Source organism: Pseudopodoces humilis, chromosome 2 (assembly GCF_049639895.1).
Source record: "Pseudopodoces humilis isolate 2021_Gansu_Grassland_sample_001 chromosome 2, ASM4963989v1, whole genome shotgun sequence".
In the NCBI taxonomy this organism is placed as follows: Eukaryota; Metazoa; Chordata; class Aves; order Passeriformes; family Paridae; genus Pseudopodoces; species Pseudopodoces humilis.
The window spans coordinates 112,802,241-112,820,902 of NC_142201.1; positions in this window are offsets into that span (position 1 = coordinate 112,802,241).

Genomic DNA, 18,662 nt, shown 5'->3' on the forward strand with positions numbered 1-18,662 from the left:
GAAAATGAATTGCATACTTCATCTGCACCATGCTTTTTGTTTTAATTCATTCCCTGAAACACCATCTCAGGGTCCTTTGCTTCATCTGGGTTTCCTGAGCTCCTTTATCATCAAAAAGGAGTAGAAGGAAGTTGTGTTTTGTGTTTCCATGAGTATATTTAATTTCACTGGATAAAGAGAGTTGAAAAGATGAAGGGGTGCATACAATTCCATGCAGGAAACCCAGCATCCTGACTGGGCACATCTCTAGGTTTGTCTGGTTTGTCTTCAGGCCCCTGCTCAACTGATCCACTCTGAACTGAGAAGAATTCAGCCTTAGAAATATGGATGTCATTTGACAAAATGCAGCTGAAATCAACACATATCAAAGCAAACCTGATGAAGCAGAAAATGTTGGTTCTCCAGGGCTTCTGAAGATTTAAGGTTCAGGTCCATGGAAATCTGGATACAGGACTCTTCCCTTTGCAGATGTGTCTCTGGTAGCCAAGGAGTATTTCCTTTCCTTAATGGATGTTTGAGTCTTGATCTTTTTCACCTCACTGAGAAGTAGATTTAAGGATTGGGATGAGGACAATTGGTTTTTGTTTTATAACCATGTTATAAACTTAAATGACAATAAACATGCAATCAGTTAATGCTGGGACTGCGAGTGCTGAAAAACCCCAAAGACAGAACAACCGAAGACTAACTCAGGTGAAACCCTCTGTGAATACTACCTGATGTTCTTCTCAAAGGAAACTTTACTATTTTCCCCCCAATTCTGTCCCTTTCCCACTGGGGTGCTGAGCTACTTGCTGCATTAAACCATGGTACCATATCCTTGAGCCACTGAAATTCAAACCCTGTGGTATCACACTGGACTTCTGAGGTGTGGGACAAAATCTGCACTGGCAAAGCAGCAGGCAACTTTTAACTGAACTTGCCTCATGGGAAGGGACAGGGATGTTTGGAGATCCATCCTATTTCCTCATGCTTTATTTCTTTATGAGGAGTGAGGTTTTGGCCTAGGTTGCACCTCTGAACTGCTGCAGTTGGGTGAGGACCAGCTGTTCAAACATAGCAGAAATGATGTCAGCTCCTGGCACACAGCAGAAAACACAGTAAAGAATTCTGGGTATGTAGGTACACTCCGAGGGTTGACATTTTTATAAGGAAAGCCAATGCATGGGACATCCTAAAACCCTTCCTATTAAAAGGAACTCGGTAAGAAATGAAGCACAGTGATATAAATGTTTGACTGTGCTTTAAAATGAGGTTACCATAACACTTGATTAATGTTGCTTGAGTCATACTGCAATTGCAGTGCATATACAAACTGTTTTAAGATTTACTGTGTAGTAAAAAAGTCTCATTAGAGAGATGTGTGGATATTCAGTGCCATGTAAGTCTCCTTTTAGCTTCAGGCCAGCTTTAAAATCCTGTTCTGTACTTTTTTTGGAAAGTTGCAAATCCAAACACTTGCATCTTACAGAATTTAAGACAATTAGACATTAATATTCAATTTAATGTCCTTTTTTTGGATTAAGGAAATAGCATTATAATCCTTTTAAAATTGGGAAAAGGAAAAAAAAAGCTTTTATGTTCCTGATTTTTATAGCCATTCCTGTTCAAGTATGTTGTTTGGGAAGCAGGGGTTTTTTGGTGTTCTTTTGTGAAACATTTTAATATATTTCATTGCAAATTTGCTATCAGAATTTTATTTTTTTTATTGGGAAGATGATGAGATATATTTTCCTTCATCTTTCTTGGGAATAAAAGGGAGATGTTCTGTGTCAGTATAGGCTCACGACTGAATGTTTTACTCCAAACTTTGCCACAGGTCTGAGGCCAAACACAGGTCACATGCTAAACAAATTAATTGGAATTGACTGTAGTAAAACTGGTTTCTCCATGACTCATCTTTTATAAAAGTGTTCAGATTTTTAAGCAGACTTTGGTGGCAATTTATAGATTTTATACATTATGGGGGATGTTAAGCCATTTTTTTATTCCCATAGAATCTCTGCCATCCTCTCCAGTGTCAGTTCTATCCTCATCTTCATGAAATTCATGTGAGCTACAACCCCCATGGTCCCATTTGTAACCGAGACCTATGATCACCATTTCCTGTAAAGTTCTGAAGTCCCCTAATAACTCTTGAAATAGTTTTCTGTCAAAGAAAAATAAATAAAGTGGTTGTAAAAACAAAAAGTGCTTCCAGTGACAGTGAGTTGTCTCTGCTGTGCTCATCTGCTGCCAGGAGCACTTTCCACTTGGTTTGTTTATGTTCTCCCTCTGGTTTTGTCTGTGGGGTTGATACACATGAAATATTTCCTGGAAAAAAAAAACCAAAAAACATTACAAAGCTTTTGTAGTAATATTATTTATCTATTTTTATTTGGTTTTTTTCTCATCAGTAGTTTTAGAGGCTATTCTGCTTTGATATGCTAAATAAAATGATATAAACTTAACCTTGAAGACAATTTCTTTTCAAAGCAAAACTAAAATTAATTAAGAAAAAAAATTACTTAAGAGAAGAAAATCCATCTTTCTCTTCTCCTTCTTATCTCTCTTTCTTATGTTTCTATCTTTTTTTAAGAAAAAAGTCTCATCTTTCTTTCTGCCACATGTCACACTCCCCTCATTTACCACAAAATCTTTTATTTTGGATCATATTTCACTTTCTTCTCCAATATCTGCTTTAGAGTTATATGAGAAAATGCATACATACTAAAGGAAAGGTAGAAACCCCCAGTGTTCTGTTAGGTTATTTTTATCACAGCAGCACTCTAGAACAAATAATCCATAAAATTTGTACAGAAAATGTATTCCCTTTCATCACCCCACCCTTCAACTCTATTTTTAAATTACATCTAATAAGCTTCCAAAAGTAGCTGATTTCTAGAAAACATAATGTTTATGGGATATTTTGTTGAATGCTCCCAGTAGCATTAAATTCTGAATAAATTAATGTCTTAAGGACATTCTGTCTTTTGCCTTAGCTGCTGTAGAATGCTTAAAAATAGAGTAAAAAATGAGAAAAGAACTGTGATTTTCTTTTTGAATGAAGAAATTATGGCCACTATTATGAGAGACTGCAAGTGAAAACTTCATTTCATGTTTTTGGAATGTAAACTTTTCAGGAGTGTTAGAGGGCTGGTACACATATTTAAATCTGGTGTTTAGTGTATAAAAGCAGGATTGCATACTATACAGCACAGTATTAAATGTATTTTTTACCTTTAGGAAAGGAGATTTTTATTTCAGTATTGAAACATTTCTATGGTTGAATTTTTTTAATAAGAATACTTAAGTGCTTCTTAAAAAGGAAGAGAAAATAGTATCGTACAAGTGGTAGTTTAAATCAAAAATGAACAGTGAATTCCTGGCTGAGGTTTGTGAATTTTAGCAAACTTCCTGCCTACAGTGAAGACTCTAAATAGAGTTTCTTGTCTCCCACAATTTTGTGGAGACAATTGTGGAAATTCTAGACCAGGTGAAATGATTGAAAATTCCCAGATATTCCACAGACTTTGTGACAAGTATCAGGTGTCACTCTCCATTCCTAAGTCCTTTGATGCCAAAAAAATTAGGGAGCCAAGCATTTCTAATGCTGACAGACCCCTTGTTGTCAAATCTCAGGAATGAGCTGCAGTGGCCCTTGCAATGAATCTGGGAATGTTCTCTCACCAGTCCAGCCCTCAGTGGCCTTGCCTTGGAATGACCAGTGTAGGGTTTATTAGGAGCCTCATGTGGTAGCGTTTTCCAAGGAATTTCCCAGCCTGCCCTTCCCAATCCTGCCATGGAGCGGGACACAGAGCAAAGAGCACTCTACAATTTCCTCTCAGCACATTTACAGCTGTTTTTCCAAGCTCAGCATGCATGTTTTAGAGGCAGGAGAAGGCCAGGGCACTCCAGGGTTGTTGTCTTAAATGAAATTCCAATCAGTCCAAGGTCTGGCTCTCCAGGCAGCCTTAACTTGCAGGTGTGCTGGGCTGAAATGTACAGCAAGGTTACAGAAATGAAAATGCCTGTGCAGCTCTGAAATGCTGCTTAATGTGAGGAGAAAAAAGAAAGAAAGCTACGCAAACTTATTTGTGTGTACACACATAAAATAAGAAGAAAAATGATGAGATTTTTGGCCAGTTTCAAACCTACTGTGCTTAAATGATGGGGTATCAAGACACCTTTTTTAGGCATCAGAATCTGACACTCATGGGAACTTTGCCTATAAAATTCCTGCAAAGTACCATGGTGTTTTCTCTGTTCATTCATAACATCCACTGCTGGGGCATTAATTTAAACCTGATTCATCTCCTGTTTATTTGCTATCCCTGGATTTTAACTTCTCTGAAATTATGTTTATTTCTGAGAGCACAGTGAGAGCTCTTAAATCTGTTTTGTGTAGCACATAAAGTGGGCCTGAGAGGCTGACAATGACTACAAACTATCAGCTTTCAAAAGACTGAAGAGATCTGTGAAGAGCACAGAAGCTTTCACTTATTAGGAGTGTATTTCCCATTGCAGGCCAACATCAATAATCCCAGAGCTGGAGCTCAGCCCTGAGATCTCCTGCAGTTATATGCAACACAGCTGGCTCTCTGCTGAAGATAAGGATGGTTTTGCTGTGGTAATACACATTACAGGATGTCTTTCTCCTGTTTTTCTTTACCATCTGGTTACAAATGGGTCTCTTTTCTCAATGCAGTGTTATTTCAGATATTTGCCAGAATAATTCTGATTCTTTAGCTTATTGCCATATGTTGTTACTGCCTGCTGTCTGATTGAAAGCCATAAAACAAGCAGTTTGCTTCAGTTTCCATAAGAGATGGGATGTCCATAATCAGCACAAGACTTGCTGGAATTTGAGAACAATTCCTTGAAAACAGAACATAAACATTGCTGAGAGTAAGCACATTCCACATGCTGATGAGACCTGGGATACTGCTTTTCATACAGGTGTGTGTGTGATAGAAGTGAAGCTGTCCTGAAAAAATCACCACAAAATTAAATCTATCTCCATTTTTCAGTTCAAGAAAATGAGATAAATCCTGTGACCTGTGCAGTTCCAAGCAGGAGCCAAGAACTGAACCAGAAACTGAGTTCCAGTCAAGTGCCTTAGTCACAAGCACACCCCTAATCAGAACAGGCTGTTTTAAAGACCATTTGTGTTTGTTTCTCCCCTTCCCATCAGTCTGCTTGTCATCAGAAATGAACCAAATAGGAAGAACTGGATGCAAAAAGGAAATATTGAGGTGGATTTTTTACAGGGAATTCAGATGTCTTTAGTCTGTAGTAGGTAAAATATAAATAATTTAGCTTATTAGAGGAACAAAATGGTTACATCAAAATTAACTGATTTTGCTGGTAAAATCTTGCCAGTTTTCAAATAGTCTGGATGGAAAATGAGGTCCATACAAGGTGTTCTTTATTTTGGTTTTTAGTACACAGTGAATTTCCTTCCCTACACTAAAGTCCATTGGTGTTTTCCAAACACAAGGAAAAACTTTACTTTCCCATCAGACTTTTAAGTTAGCATACATGAGATCCAAATTTACTTTGCCAGCTACTATGGAACAAAGGAAAATTCTCAGTCTATGTGATAACTGACAGCAAAAGCTTTTGTGATGGTTCCTTTTTAGTTTCCTTCCCACACAAGATTTTGGGAGAACATATCCACATGATATTTCTCAAAACCAGCACAAAAGCCTAGATTTGTAATTACCAACTAGCTGCTGGACATATAATTTTAAAGTAGGATGTTTATAATCCCTTGATAATATTCAGCAAGTTCAGCCAAATGCATTTTTTCCTTTGGTTCAAACACTGAACCTATGAAACACTTTTATGGAACAACATCTGTGAGTAACAGGGTTTCTGACCATTTCTTTAGATTTGAGTAATTTAGACCCTACCTCTGTGTCTTCAAACCATTCAAGGAGTCCACCATGGGGAAATTTGCAATGCCAGCTGCTGGAGATGAAGTCCTGAGTTCTTTCTTCCCCCTTGACCACTGTCAGCTGTGTTGTACAGATGTGCACCCTCCTTCCTGCCCCACCAAATCCTCGGGTTGGGGAATGGTGACCCAGTTCAAACCTGTCTTTGTGACCTTGAGAAAGTGCTTCCCTTCTGCTCAAACTTTCCTTTTCCTCGTGGAGTGATTGTGTTTTCAGGTTTTTGTGTGAAATTTATGACCTAAATACTAGTTCTGGATTTCTGCTGATTTATTTATGTTTTAATAGGAAATAGTGGCCATCAATATTAGGATTCCCCTTTTACAGATCACTTGGCAAAATCCCAGAGTTTATATTTACTTATCAAAAGCATGCCAGAGGTTGCCTGATGAGGCATAAACTTAATAAAGAACCCCCTGACCCAGCCTCATTCCTTAGAGAAAATCTTTGAAAAAGAAATATTGCTGGGTTCTGTCTCTTAGCTCTTCATCTTCTCTCCTCTGACTTCTGCTGCTCCTTTCTACTTGGTTGTATCTAAACAATCACTGTGAGTAAACAGGCACAAGTTCAAATCTACCAGACAAAAGCAGTAGGTCAAAAGTTTCACATTTTTTAAACAGTGACAACAAGTGAGGGAAAATAAAGAGACCCCAGAAGCAAAAGTGAAGGTAACCTTCCAAAATCAGGAATCGGGAATTCTGATGCAGAAGCACTGATTTAGGAAGCAGAATATTGAAAAGTCTGCTGGTGTTTGACATCTTGTGCACCTGGAGCTGTCAATATGAGATATTTTCCCACTGTGTTTTCCTTCCAGAACTACATGGTCTCAGCTGGTAACAAACATTTCTCATTGTTGGGGTTAATTTCCCATGAAGAACTTGTTAGTCAGAGAAATTTTGGTTTATGAATGTGCTTCTAGAAAATGCTGGTCAGGTGTTTTGAAAACTGTAGTTAGCTGGGTTACTGATTCTCATGTGTAGGGGTTTTTTTCAAGAAACAGTGGGAAAGATGTTTGTGCTTTTTATTTTCCCACGGTAAAATGAATAATTTTGAAATGGCAGATCCCATGGCCCTCAGCTTGTCAAGCATGTTTGAGCCATATTTTTGCATTCAAGTCTTCTGGGTCATTCAGAGAATCCCAGAATTATCACAGAATGGTTCGGGTTGGAAGGGACATTAAAACTCATCCAGTGCCACCCCTGCTATGGGCAGGGACACCTTCCACTATCCCAGGCTGCTCCAAGTCCCATCCAAGCTGGCTTTGGACACTTCCAGGGATCCAGGGGCAGCCACAGCTTCTCTGGGTAACCAATTTCTGCTTGACCTCAGCTCCTTTCAAAATGCTTTGCAAAATAATGCTGGAAATTTGGAACGGGGATAAAGGATGCTCCATGTTTGTCCTCTGCAGTCTGCACCGTTTCCTTGTTCTAATCTTCTACCTGGTGCTGATCTCTAATGTGAACTCATGGAATTTCAGTGATCCAGATAGAAGGGTTGTTCTATGCTGTGGAATGATTTAATCCTGCAGAGTGTGCACCTTTCTTTGCCAGTGGTTTTCTACTGGTATTTTTTGGAGTGGATAAAAAAATGCTTCAAATCACCTAGAATGGATAAAAGGAGGTATTTAGAGAGCTTCTGTGGGGCACATCAGCACAGGCTGCAGAATAAACTGGATAGGATAGGAAATTGATAAGAACTAAGCAACTCTGGTGCAGATGATGCTTTGGTGCAGAGCCTGCCAAAGACTTTAGATTTTTCCTTAGTATATTAGGTTCATAAAATTACATCTGAATACATAGAATTACAGAATATCCTGAGTTGGAAGGGACCCACATGGATCGTCCAGCTCCTGGCTCTTCAAAGGACATCCCAATAATCCCCATCCCACCCTGTGACTGAGGGTGCTGTCCAAACACTTAAAAATATGTTTAGTGATTTAGAAAAACGCTAAAACTGAGGGAAATTGTGGGGGGTTGAAAGTTTTGCCTTTGCTGCTTCTTGGAGAATTGTAATATTACAAGTTTTGGGTCACTGAGGGATGCAGATTTTTACCCTTTACTGCTCTTACCTTTCTGCTACATTTCACTTCAAAGGGATCTGTTTTTTGAACATGATGCAAAATATAACAGGTGAGAGGAGAGACAGAGAGTCATCACCAATGTTTCCATGCAATGGGAAAATAATTTCCTATTTGCATCCAGGCATAATGTGGATTTCTCACATATGCCTTCATTGCATGCACTAAGAGGAAGACAGAACAGCAGTGAAGGTGGTGTTTATCTTATTTCCTCCACCTGAGCAGCCACACTCTGTAGCACTGAACAAATCAGGAAGAAGATTGCTGGGAAAGTGGGAAATATACACATCATTATGGGATGAGTTAAGATGTTGGACTTCAAATCACTTTACAGCCTAGGGGGAAAATAAACTCTCTTTTCTGGGTTAACAGTTGCATGAAATGCAGACTTTTCCTGCAGGGTTTTGCCCCTACAAGATTCATTCTCTGTTTTCTTTTCATAAATCCCAGATGAACTTTTAAATCCAGGATAGTTTGAAGCCACTGAACTTTCATAAGCATTGCTCTAGCAGCTGATTTGCATGGAACACAGAAGTCTGAGGCAAGAATGACTGCAGACTAGAATGTACCATAGATCTATGCCAGAAGCTTTGAACTCAGGTACAAATGAATCATTTCCAAGTACTCTGGCCCACACAATGGAATATTTCCTGTCTGGATGAATTACATGCTGCCTGGGTGGGCTTGTGAATGGTGAGAAAAAAAAAAAACAAACCCCCAAAGATTAAAAAGTCCCTGCTGTACTTAAGTGAGGGAAGCAACCCAAAGAAACCCTGAAATGCCAGGGCTGCTGAAAATGTTTTGGGTTTGTCCTGCTACCAGCTGATCCAAGTGTATGTGAAAGGCTGCAGCATGGTTTGCTGTTCAAAACATTCTCGTTATCTCCTTTTTTTGCAGCAAATGTATAAAACCAGTCCTTTAAACTTGTCCTCTCAGTGATTGAAAAGAAGGGAAAAAAAATTATTCAGCTTTCCAGTTGCTGTTATTGAAGCACGTCATTTGAACATCTGCTATCTTTAGGTGGAGGCTGAGGAGGGGAACCAAAAAATTATGTCAGCTTCAAATCTTCCCATTTCTGAACAGAGGGGGATTTCCACCTGGTAAAAGTTAGAAAGAAGTTTCCCTGGTCTGGGTTCTCCAGGTTCCAGCCCCCACTGGGTGTGGGGTGCTGGGCCTCAAGTAGCCATTGTTAATCACGGCTGTAGAGCATCTTCAAGTTGTTTTGTCATACAGCCTGGGGAGAACCATCTAAGAACTGATTGATCCCACTGGGTGGATTTCTGGGAGTGTGGCTGCAGGAGGAAAAGCTTTATTTTGCATAAAGTGCAATGTGTCTTCCTGAGGGCTAAAAGTAAATTATTTCTCATGGCCTGCTTTCAAAGTGTTTGCTGCGGAGAAAAGCTGAAGTTTCTCATCTGCTGCCACCAGAGCAAAGGTTTGTTTCCATTTAACACTGTGGAAGCAGCTGATGGACACCCAGCATGCCCCAGAGCACTCAGAAATCTGCATGTCCTATTCTACCACTTCCTGCAATAACTGTGCCTCCTTCCAAAATGAACCAGGTTTATTTTGGATCACCTCCCCACAGTGGGGACCAGCCTCTCCAGCCGTTCATCCCTGAGAAAACAGGAACAAACAGAGGAGAGTCCCACTGCAGCACCATTTCCAAGGGAGGAGGTGGAAGTCAATTTGTTTAATATCTGTGAACCAGCCCTCAAGATGAGCTCATGGTGTCCATGAGGAATGAGGCCTGTGGGCCCCAAGGCTCCAAGCCCTTGTGTTATCCTTCTCAGTTTATTATTTTTTAAGCTAAAATTTAATGTAACTGAACAGTTTGATCCAAGATTAACAAAAATCAATCCCTCATGTAACTCCATTAAATGCACTGGAGTTGCACCAAGCATGACTTTGGCCCATCCAGTGTTTTCTCTGAAGATGTGAATCATCTTTAACACAACTTCACTGATTTAACATTTTGGACAACAGACTGATACCAGCAATTCTACAAAACCTCAGAAGCCATCCTCAGAAATTTCCATAACCCCATTTGTTTTTTCCAAAACCACATGGAAAGTCCTGTAATTTTGCTGAATGAAACATCAGAATTTGTATAGAAAACTCATAAATAACTCATTTCAAGCTAGCACTGAAGTTACTGGCAGTAGTTTTCCTCTGAAATAAGGGGGCTGTTGTTCCTAAATCTTACTATTGGGATTTTGAATGTGATCTCTCAGTCCCTCTGTCTAAATCATTCTCTTTTGTTAGTTTTGGTGCTGATTGTAATCTACCCTATGAGTAGGATGGTCTAGTCTCATTTCCCAGAAGAAAAATTATGTCAATATGTAAATTCTGATTTTTGTTAGAAATTTGCAGCACTTTTTGTTCAAACACCTCAGTCAGGTTTTCTGAGTCTAAACAGATTTCTGGTTGTATTCTTATATCAAGGTAGTTTAATTCAGCTTTCATTGACAGTGACTTCAGGATCAAGTTTTTTTCCGATTTATTTTGCAATATATCCCTTTATCTGATGATTTGGCCAAGATGGTGAATTTCAGTCTTTTTCATTGTAGAATTAATATTTCTAAGTACATATTACAGTGTATTTATAAAATTATAACGTACCAAAAGGCACTCAATAGAACTTGAGGTCTTCAACTAATATATTAAAGATCTTTAGACTGAGTTCATTAATGTTGAATGTCTTTATCAGAAAGAAATCTTTTATCTTGGGTATGGCAGTGAGGACTGAGTGCCATAAAAGAATATGAAAAATGAAACATTTTTGTTTCTTTCAGGACAAGATTTAAAAGAAGCACTGAGAACCTAAGAAGCAAATGTTTTAAACCCAAAGAGGTCTCAATAGCGAAATTATTTGAAGAGTTGCAAAAATCTGGAAAACCACCAGAAGAACTGGAGAATTTTTTGTAGGAAACAGGGAAATTTATCCATGGAGCTTAAGAAAAATTCACTGTCCTTGGCTCCTTGAGAAGCGACTCCTTTCTTCTTGACACAGCAATGAAAATCATGGCAAAGAACTGCATAAAGTGTATTTTGTCATTATGAAGGAAAGTTCATTAAGTCAGAGTTAATTTAAGGATCATTTCCTCCTCTGAAGACAAGGCCTTGATCTAGAAGCCTGAGTCAATGTATGTCCCAAAATCTTCTTGCTAAAGGGGAAATCTTTTTTTCTTAATGTTCACATATTTGGAAGTACTCTTGTGTACTTATCTTTGTTCCTGTAATGAAAGAGGAATTCATTCAGCACTTCTTACTCAAGCTTTCAGTGTCTCTTGTGAGTCACAGTTAAAAATATTAAAGAGGATATTTAAGAGTAAAGGGGAGTACTGAGAATATTTGAGATATTCATCCTGAATTTAGGATGAATTACAGTAAAGAAAGTGTACGTTGGATCCCATTGAGTCACTGATGGAATTCCATTTAAAAGGAAGATGAGTGACTATGAGTGCTGATGTATTTCAGCAAAACAGGGGGAGGAAAAGCAGTACCTTTATTTCACAGTTAATAAGTGAGAATTTATATTTTCAGGTGAAATTTGCCCTTCATACTGAAAGTATTTTAATTTAAATGAACAAAATCATTTACATGACATTTTGTGTAAGCTCATCACATTATAATCACCATCATACACTTTAAAACTTCTTTTTTTCCTGACCTGCACCAAAAATCACACAGATTTGAAAGTACTAAAACTAATCTGAACCTATATTCTGAACTGTATCCTATGTTTAGGTTATCTAATGTTATACTCTTTTAAAAAAAAACATAACTAAACAGGACCATTCCCTATGTTATTTCTGAACATTCATCATATGATTACGTACATTAGGACTGCAAGTCTAAGACTAAGCATTCATTAATCACTAAAACCACAATTAATTGTCTGAGCATGTTTCACATTTCCTTCCTTCCTTTTTTTTCTTGAACTTCCAGTCTCATTTCCCTTTTCTCAAAACCCTCCTTCCAGCAAAATAAATGCAGGTGGCTCCTGGGCTCCTCTACTTTCTCCTCCTTATTTGCTAAGCTGACTATAAAGAAACAAGAAAACTCCTGGAGCACAGAACATTTCTGTTTATGCCCTGAGTTTATTTATAGCTGGTACTACAGTGTCTCACACAGCTGGGGGAAAAATCCAAGATATTCAGCAAAAGAACACTTAGATTAAAAAATAAGCAAAAAACTAGTTTTTACCTACCTGAGAAGAAGTGTTTAAAATGTCCTAACACCTGGGACATGTGAAAACAAAATAATATGTGCTCATGTCATGTCCAGCGCAAAGAGTTTCCTCTAAATAGTGAAACGAGTGGAGCTTTTACACAATTTGAAAACTGGAGGTGTCGAAAAGATTTTTATGGTATGAAGTGAAGGACCATTGATTGTAAAACATGAATCTCATAATTTCCATGTCTGTTCAATTAAGGTCTTTTTTTTCCTTAAAATATGGTCCAAAAATCTCAGTTTTAGCAGGAGGAGGATGAGGATTATTTAAATATTTGCAATAAGGTGAATTAGCTAAAAACTTTGGTGTTTAATTGGGGTTTATTAGGCACAATTTATTAATTCTGCATATGACTTTCTCACTGTTCCACCATAAGCCCACATTGACTTTTTTCTCTATATATTTGGGGGAATTTGAGGCATTACAATTTCCACAGAGTAGTATCATGCGTTATATTTATTTAGCAAATAGAATAGAACTGCTGCTTCTCTTTTTCCTATTGTGCCAGAAGGATTACACATGGAAGGTGTTGGATCTCCTTAAAATAAGATTACAGGCACAGCTTTTGCTTCTAACAGTTTGCAGAAGTCTGGACCCAAATGGTCTGGGATGGAAATGTGATGGGAATTTGTGAACTCAGACCCATCAAGATAGGTGGTAATGTACAACTGGGCTCCACTGAGAAATATCTCACAGCATTTACTTGATTAATTCAAAACAACTGCCTTGAGGGGCTCATTATCCTGAAATCCATCAGATGTTAAAGAATTTAGATCAGAAGGGAAGAGGGTGGTGACTCCAGCCCTCGACATGTCCCCAGTCCAACTGGTTTCATAACAGCTGCGAGTTAAACGTTATTCACACCGTTCAGACCTTGAAGCACTTCTCAGATATGTCATCTTTTCCAGCCCTTAAAAGCCAGTTCTTCTGCCATTTGGTTTCTGATTTACACTGGAGACCATTTGACTCATCACTAAATTATCTTCAGGCTGTAATACTGAGGGGATTACAAATAACTCCCTTTATAACTATTAATCCTATTGCATATTGTGTTTCGCTTTCTCAAACATATATATTTTATTGTTAAAGACACACAGATCGGTAGAAAAATGTACATGGATGTCAAACCAGATGTATTCTGTACTTGTGGACAATCCATGGATCTTGTAAGTCACCATAAGTGCAATTAAATTATCTGAGTTAGAACTCATTTTACCAGACAGAATGCAGGTTTGGATCTGGAAGGTCCATCTGGATTCATCTTAAATTCCTCTGACATTGGAATTTGTAACCATTTAATTATAATACAATACCTAGGAGTTTTTAATCTTCCTCTTGCTTCTGCTTCTTTCTCACAGTTCTGCAGCTGTGCTGAAGTTTGATAATTTTGGTTCAATAAACCATATTGTTAAAGGAAACATGGTCTGGCAGAAGACCTGCCCCTCTGTGTCATTCACTTTGACCATGTGCTGTCATTGGCTTTGCCACTGGATTTTGTGTTTTCCTGATAAACTGATGTAAACAGGTAATTGGATTCCTTTATTTGAATCGAAATTCTTCATCACTGGAGATGTTTCACTGAAACCAACTTATTCTATTTTTAATAAAGAAAAACAGATCAGGATAATTAGATACAAAAAGTTCATGACCCCTCTACCTCTTTTTCTATCCAATTTCAGGACCTGAATTCTGCCTTTTTCAATCCCTCCATGCAACTGGCCGTGTGTTCAAAGCACAAAACATCTCCTATTTTCTATTTGCTTCACTAATAACAGTCTGATTCAGAGAGCCTGGCTCTAACTCTGTCTGCACTAGACATTGATGAAGTGTCTACCAGCACTGTGTGCTTTTTTTCATGGGCACCTCATGCCCTTCTTCCTCTTACCTGCTGCTCCATAGGACAGGGATTTGCTGCTTTTCCTGCACTTGGAGCACATCTCCCATGAGGAAAAGCTGAGACATTTGGGATTGTTCTGCCTGGAGAAGAGGACCTTCAGGGTGATCTGATTGTGGCCTTCCAGGACCTGCAGGGAACTACAAGAAAGATGGAGGGAGATTATTTACAAGGGCCTGAAGTGAAGTAGCTTCTCACTGACAGAGAGTGTGTTTAGATTTTATATTAGAAAAAAATTCTTCCCTGTGAGGGTGGTGAGCCCCCGGCACAGGGTTCCCAGAGCATCTGTGGCTGCCCCTGGATCCCTGGAAGTGTCCAAGACCTGGTTGGATGGGGTTTGGAGCAGCCTGGGATAGTGGAAGGTGTCCCTGCCATGGCAGGAGGTGGAATAATAAGGGATTTAAGGTCTCTTCCAACCTAAACCTATGAATATATGATCTGACAGCCCCAGTTTGTCTCAGGCAGAGAGAGAATCCCAGAATCCTAGAATGGGTCAGTTGGGAGGGGCCCAGAGTGTTTCACCTGGTCCAACAACCCTGTTCAGGCAGGGTGATCCCAGAGCACAGGGTACAAGGCACAGGATTGTGTCCAGAGGGTTCTGGATTATCTTCACTGAGGGAGGCTCCATAAGCTGATCCATTTTCTTTGGGAGTTATCTTTTCATTCTTTAAAAGTGTCCATTTTACAGGCTTCAGCATTGCAATCTGAAATGTTATAAATGACAGCTTTGTCCCCAGATCTTGTCTCAGTATAGATTTGGAATATTTGAAAACTTTTGAGTGTGCATGTTCTGAATCGGCCAAATGATTCATTCCTTCCTTCATCAAATGGATAATTTGTCTTAATACAGAAGATAAAGTCGGGGATGAAGTAATCCTCTAAATATTGCATACTGATGAGATAGGTTTGGGGGGTTTTGAGTACTTTGTGGTGCTAGGTTGTAAATCAGAGGAACAATAACCAGCGGAAGTAACATTGCCCTTTAATTGGGGGGTAAGTCATTCCAGTGATTAAATCTGAATCAGGCATTGGATGAATGACATTATTATCCACTGCTCCCAGGGAGCAACTCCCAACGTGGAGATTGCATGGAGGCTTGGGAGGGCTGGTTGGGGTACAGCAGGATTCAGTGAGACAAAGCACACACTGTTGGGTCCAGCTGACATAATCTGTTCTCTCCAACAATCATGAAATGTTCACCTCTTTGACTGGAGAAAAGAGCAATTTGTGATTATTAAGTGAGACATTCTGGAAGTGCTCTGCTCCAAAAGACCAACTATAACTCTTGGATTTATAAGAGCTACAGAATGTCCATAGATGAGGTTGATTACCAAACAATAGATTAAATCATGCCTGTCACAAAGCTCAGTGTTGCCACATTGGTGCCTTGATTAATGGCATTTGGCAACTCTCCGAGTGGCCATTTGCCATTCATTCATGGGTACCCTCTGGAGTACAATATGAGAGTGACCTGTCGGGAAAAGGAATTTTTTTTGGTCATCTGTTCATTGTTTCTACTGTGGTAACAGAGAAAAACGGGGGGTGGGTGAAGCCAAGACCTTCAGTTAGCTGTGTCTTAGTTGGTACAAACTGAGAGACTGAGGGAAATCCAGTTGCAATTAAGATAGTAAAATGCAATCATTTAAATCACAGACGACCCAGTTGTTTCTTCCAAAGCATTTCAAATGTCATATGATTAAAAGTAACTTGGGAATTGATAATTTATTTTGCTACATTTATGTAAATTTATGATGGAAACTTTCCCACAACACTTTGCTGGTCTATTTCAGCTTTTCATTTCAGTCTTTCATTCAGAACCCCAGAGGTTCTCTGAGAGTTCATGATGTGCATTTGTGGGAAAGACTCACGCTGGAGAAGTTCATGGAGGACTGTGTCCTGTGGGAGGGACCCAGGAAGGAAGGAGGGGAGGGGAGGGGAGGGGAGGGAGGGAGGGAGGGAGGGGAGGGAGGGAGGGAGGAGGGAGGGAGGGAGGGAGGGAGGGAGGGAGGGAGGGAGGGAGGGAGGGAGGGAGGGGAGGAGGAAGGAAGGAAGGAAGGAAGGAAGGAAGGAAGGAAAAAAGGAAGGAAGGAAGGAAGGAAGGAAGGAAGGAAGGAAGGAAGGAAGGAAGGAAGGAAGGAAGGAAGGAAGGAAGGAAGGAAGGAAGGAAGGAAGGAAGGAAGGAAGGAAGGAAGGAAGGAAGGAAGGAAGGAAGTGGCGGAAGGAAGGAAGTGGCGGAAGGAAGGAAGGAAGGAAGTGGCGGAAGGAAGGAAGGAAGTGGCGGAAGGAAGGAAGGAAGTGGCGGAAGGAAGGAAGTGGCGGAAGGAAGGAAGTGGCGGAAGGAAGGAAGTGGCGGAAGGAAGGAAGGAAGGAAGGAAGGAAGGAAGGAAGGAAGGAAGGAAGGAAGGAAGGAAGGAAGGAAGGAAGGAAGGAAGGAAGGAAGGAAGGAAGGAAGGAAGGAAGGAAGGAAGGAAGGAAGGAAGGAAGGAAGGAAGGAAGGAAGGAAGGAAGTGGCGGAAGGAAGGAAGTGGCGGAAGGAAGGAAGTGGCGGAAGGAAGTGGCGGAAGGAAGTGGCGGAAGGAAGTGGCGGAAGGAAGTGGCGGAAGGAAGGAAGGAAGGAAGGAAGGAAGGAAGGAAGGAAGGAAGGAAGGAAGGAAGGAAGGAAGGAAGGAAGTGGCGGAAGGAAGTGGCGGAAGGAAGTGGCGGAAGGAAGTGGCGGAAGGAAGTGGCGGAAGGAAGTGGCGGAAGGAAGTGGCGGAAGGAAGTGGCGGAAGGAAGGAAGGAAGGAAGGAAGTGGCGGAAGGAAGGAAGGAAGGAAGGAAGGAAGTGGCGGAAGGAAGGAAGGAAGTGGCGGAAGGAAGGAAGGAAGGAAGTGGCGGAAGGAAGTGGCGGAAGGAAGTGGCGGAAGGAAGTGGCGGAAGGAAGGAAGGAAGTGGCGGAAGGAAGGAAGTGGCGGAAGGAAGGAAGTGGCGGAAGGAAGTGGCGGAAGGAAGGAAGGAAGGAAGGAAGGAAGGAAGGAAGGAAGGAAGGAAGGAAGGAAGGAAGGAAGGAAGGAAGGAAGGAAGGAAGGAAGGAAGGAAGGAAGGAAGGAAGGAAGGAAGGAAGGAAGGAAGGAAGGAAGTGGCGGAAGGAAGGAAGTGGCAGAAGGAAGGAAGGAAGGAAGGAAGGAAGGAAGGAAGGAAGGAAGGAAGGAAGGAAGGAAGGAAGGAAGGAAGGAAGGAAGGAAGGAAGGAAGGAAGGAAGGAAGGAAGGAAGGAAAATAAATCCCACAGCTTCACAGATTACTCACAGCTGGCATTTTACTTGCTAATAATTTACTGACAGGCCTGTGTGATTGATAGGATATGTAAAGATATCCAGAATATCAATAACAGTTATATCTTTCAGGGGTTTCAAAGCAATCTTCACGGACATATTCTGAAAAATGGGCCAAGCTTTAATTCACTCTGATTCCTCTGGGATATGACTGCCCACTGGTTTGAATTGTTTTACAAGATGTGGACACAGAAATTATGGCAGCAGTGAAAATCTGAAATACCTTTTCAGATTTTAGCCAATTAAGCTAAGAAATATTCAGCTGAGATGAATATATCCCAAATTTTGTTAGTGTAAGAGTGTAACTTATATCCCCAAAAAGGGATATAGTCCAGGAACTTTTAAGCCACAGGATATCTGAGGGAAATTGTGGCATTTAGGATGAGAGGCCTACCTGAACCAAAAGTGTCTTCTAACAATTGAACCACATATATGAGAAGGGACAATTTCATGGCACCCTCTGATTTATAAGCACAACTGAAAAATCAAGTATTTTGTCAAACATTTAAATACAAATTAAAAAAAAAAACAAACAAACAGAAAGCTTTTTCTTCCAAGTAGCAAGACTGTGCATATTATCATAGGTTGCGTTATCAAATAAATATAGGTATTAAAAACATAGCAGGTGGGATGACAGAATCACATTTTCAAATTTGAATAGCATGAAAAATGGAAAGGCATGTTGCTTGGTGTGAAGTACTCACCATCATGTTTAAAGAAAATGTTTTGGGTTTTTTCAGGAAACACATTCCTGAAGAAACACATTCCTGAAAAAACATGTTTCTCCAAGAATTCAGAAGAATAGTCCTATGGGCTATTTTTAATTTGTAAATTTCCTCTAAAGTTGGCTGTGTTTTCTCTACAACCTGTTCTTAAGACTGTGCAGGGATTTTGTGGCTTTTGCTATTTGGAAATTTCTTTGGCATATGCAATCTGTAGATACTCCTAGAAGTCAGGAGGCATATCCTGAATTACTGACTTTGTTTTGGGTGCTTGTTTAGGCAATCATCTAGAATTTTATCCAGTACCCTCAGAAGTCAATTCACAAACAAAATAAGGATGAAGATAAGCAGCTTTTCCTCACTGTCTATATATGCAGCCTGCAAGCCATGAGGCCAGAATTCTCATTTATGCTCTCACAAAATATGTTGTAGCTGGACAATGGTTGTGCCTGCAGACTGTAGGAGATGTGTTAATATGGAATATTTT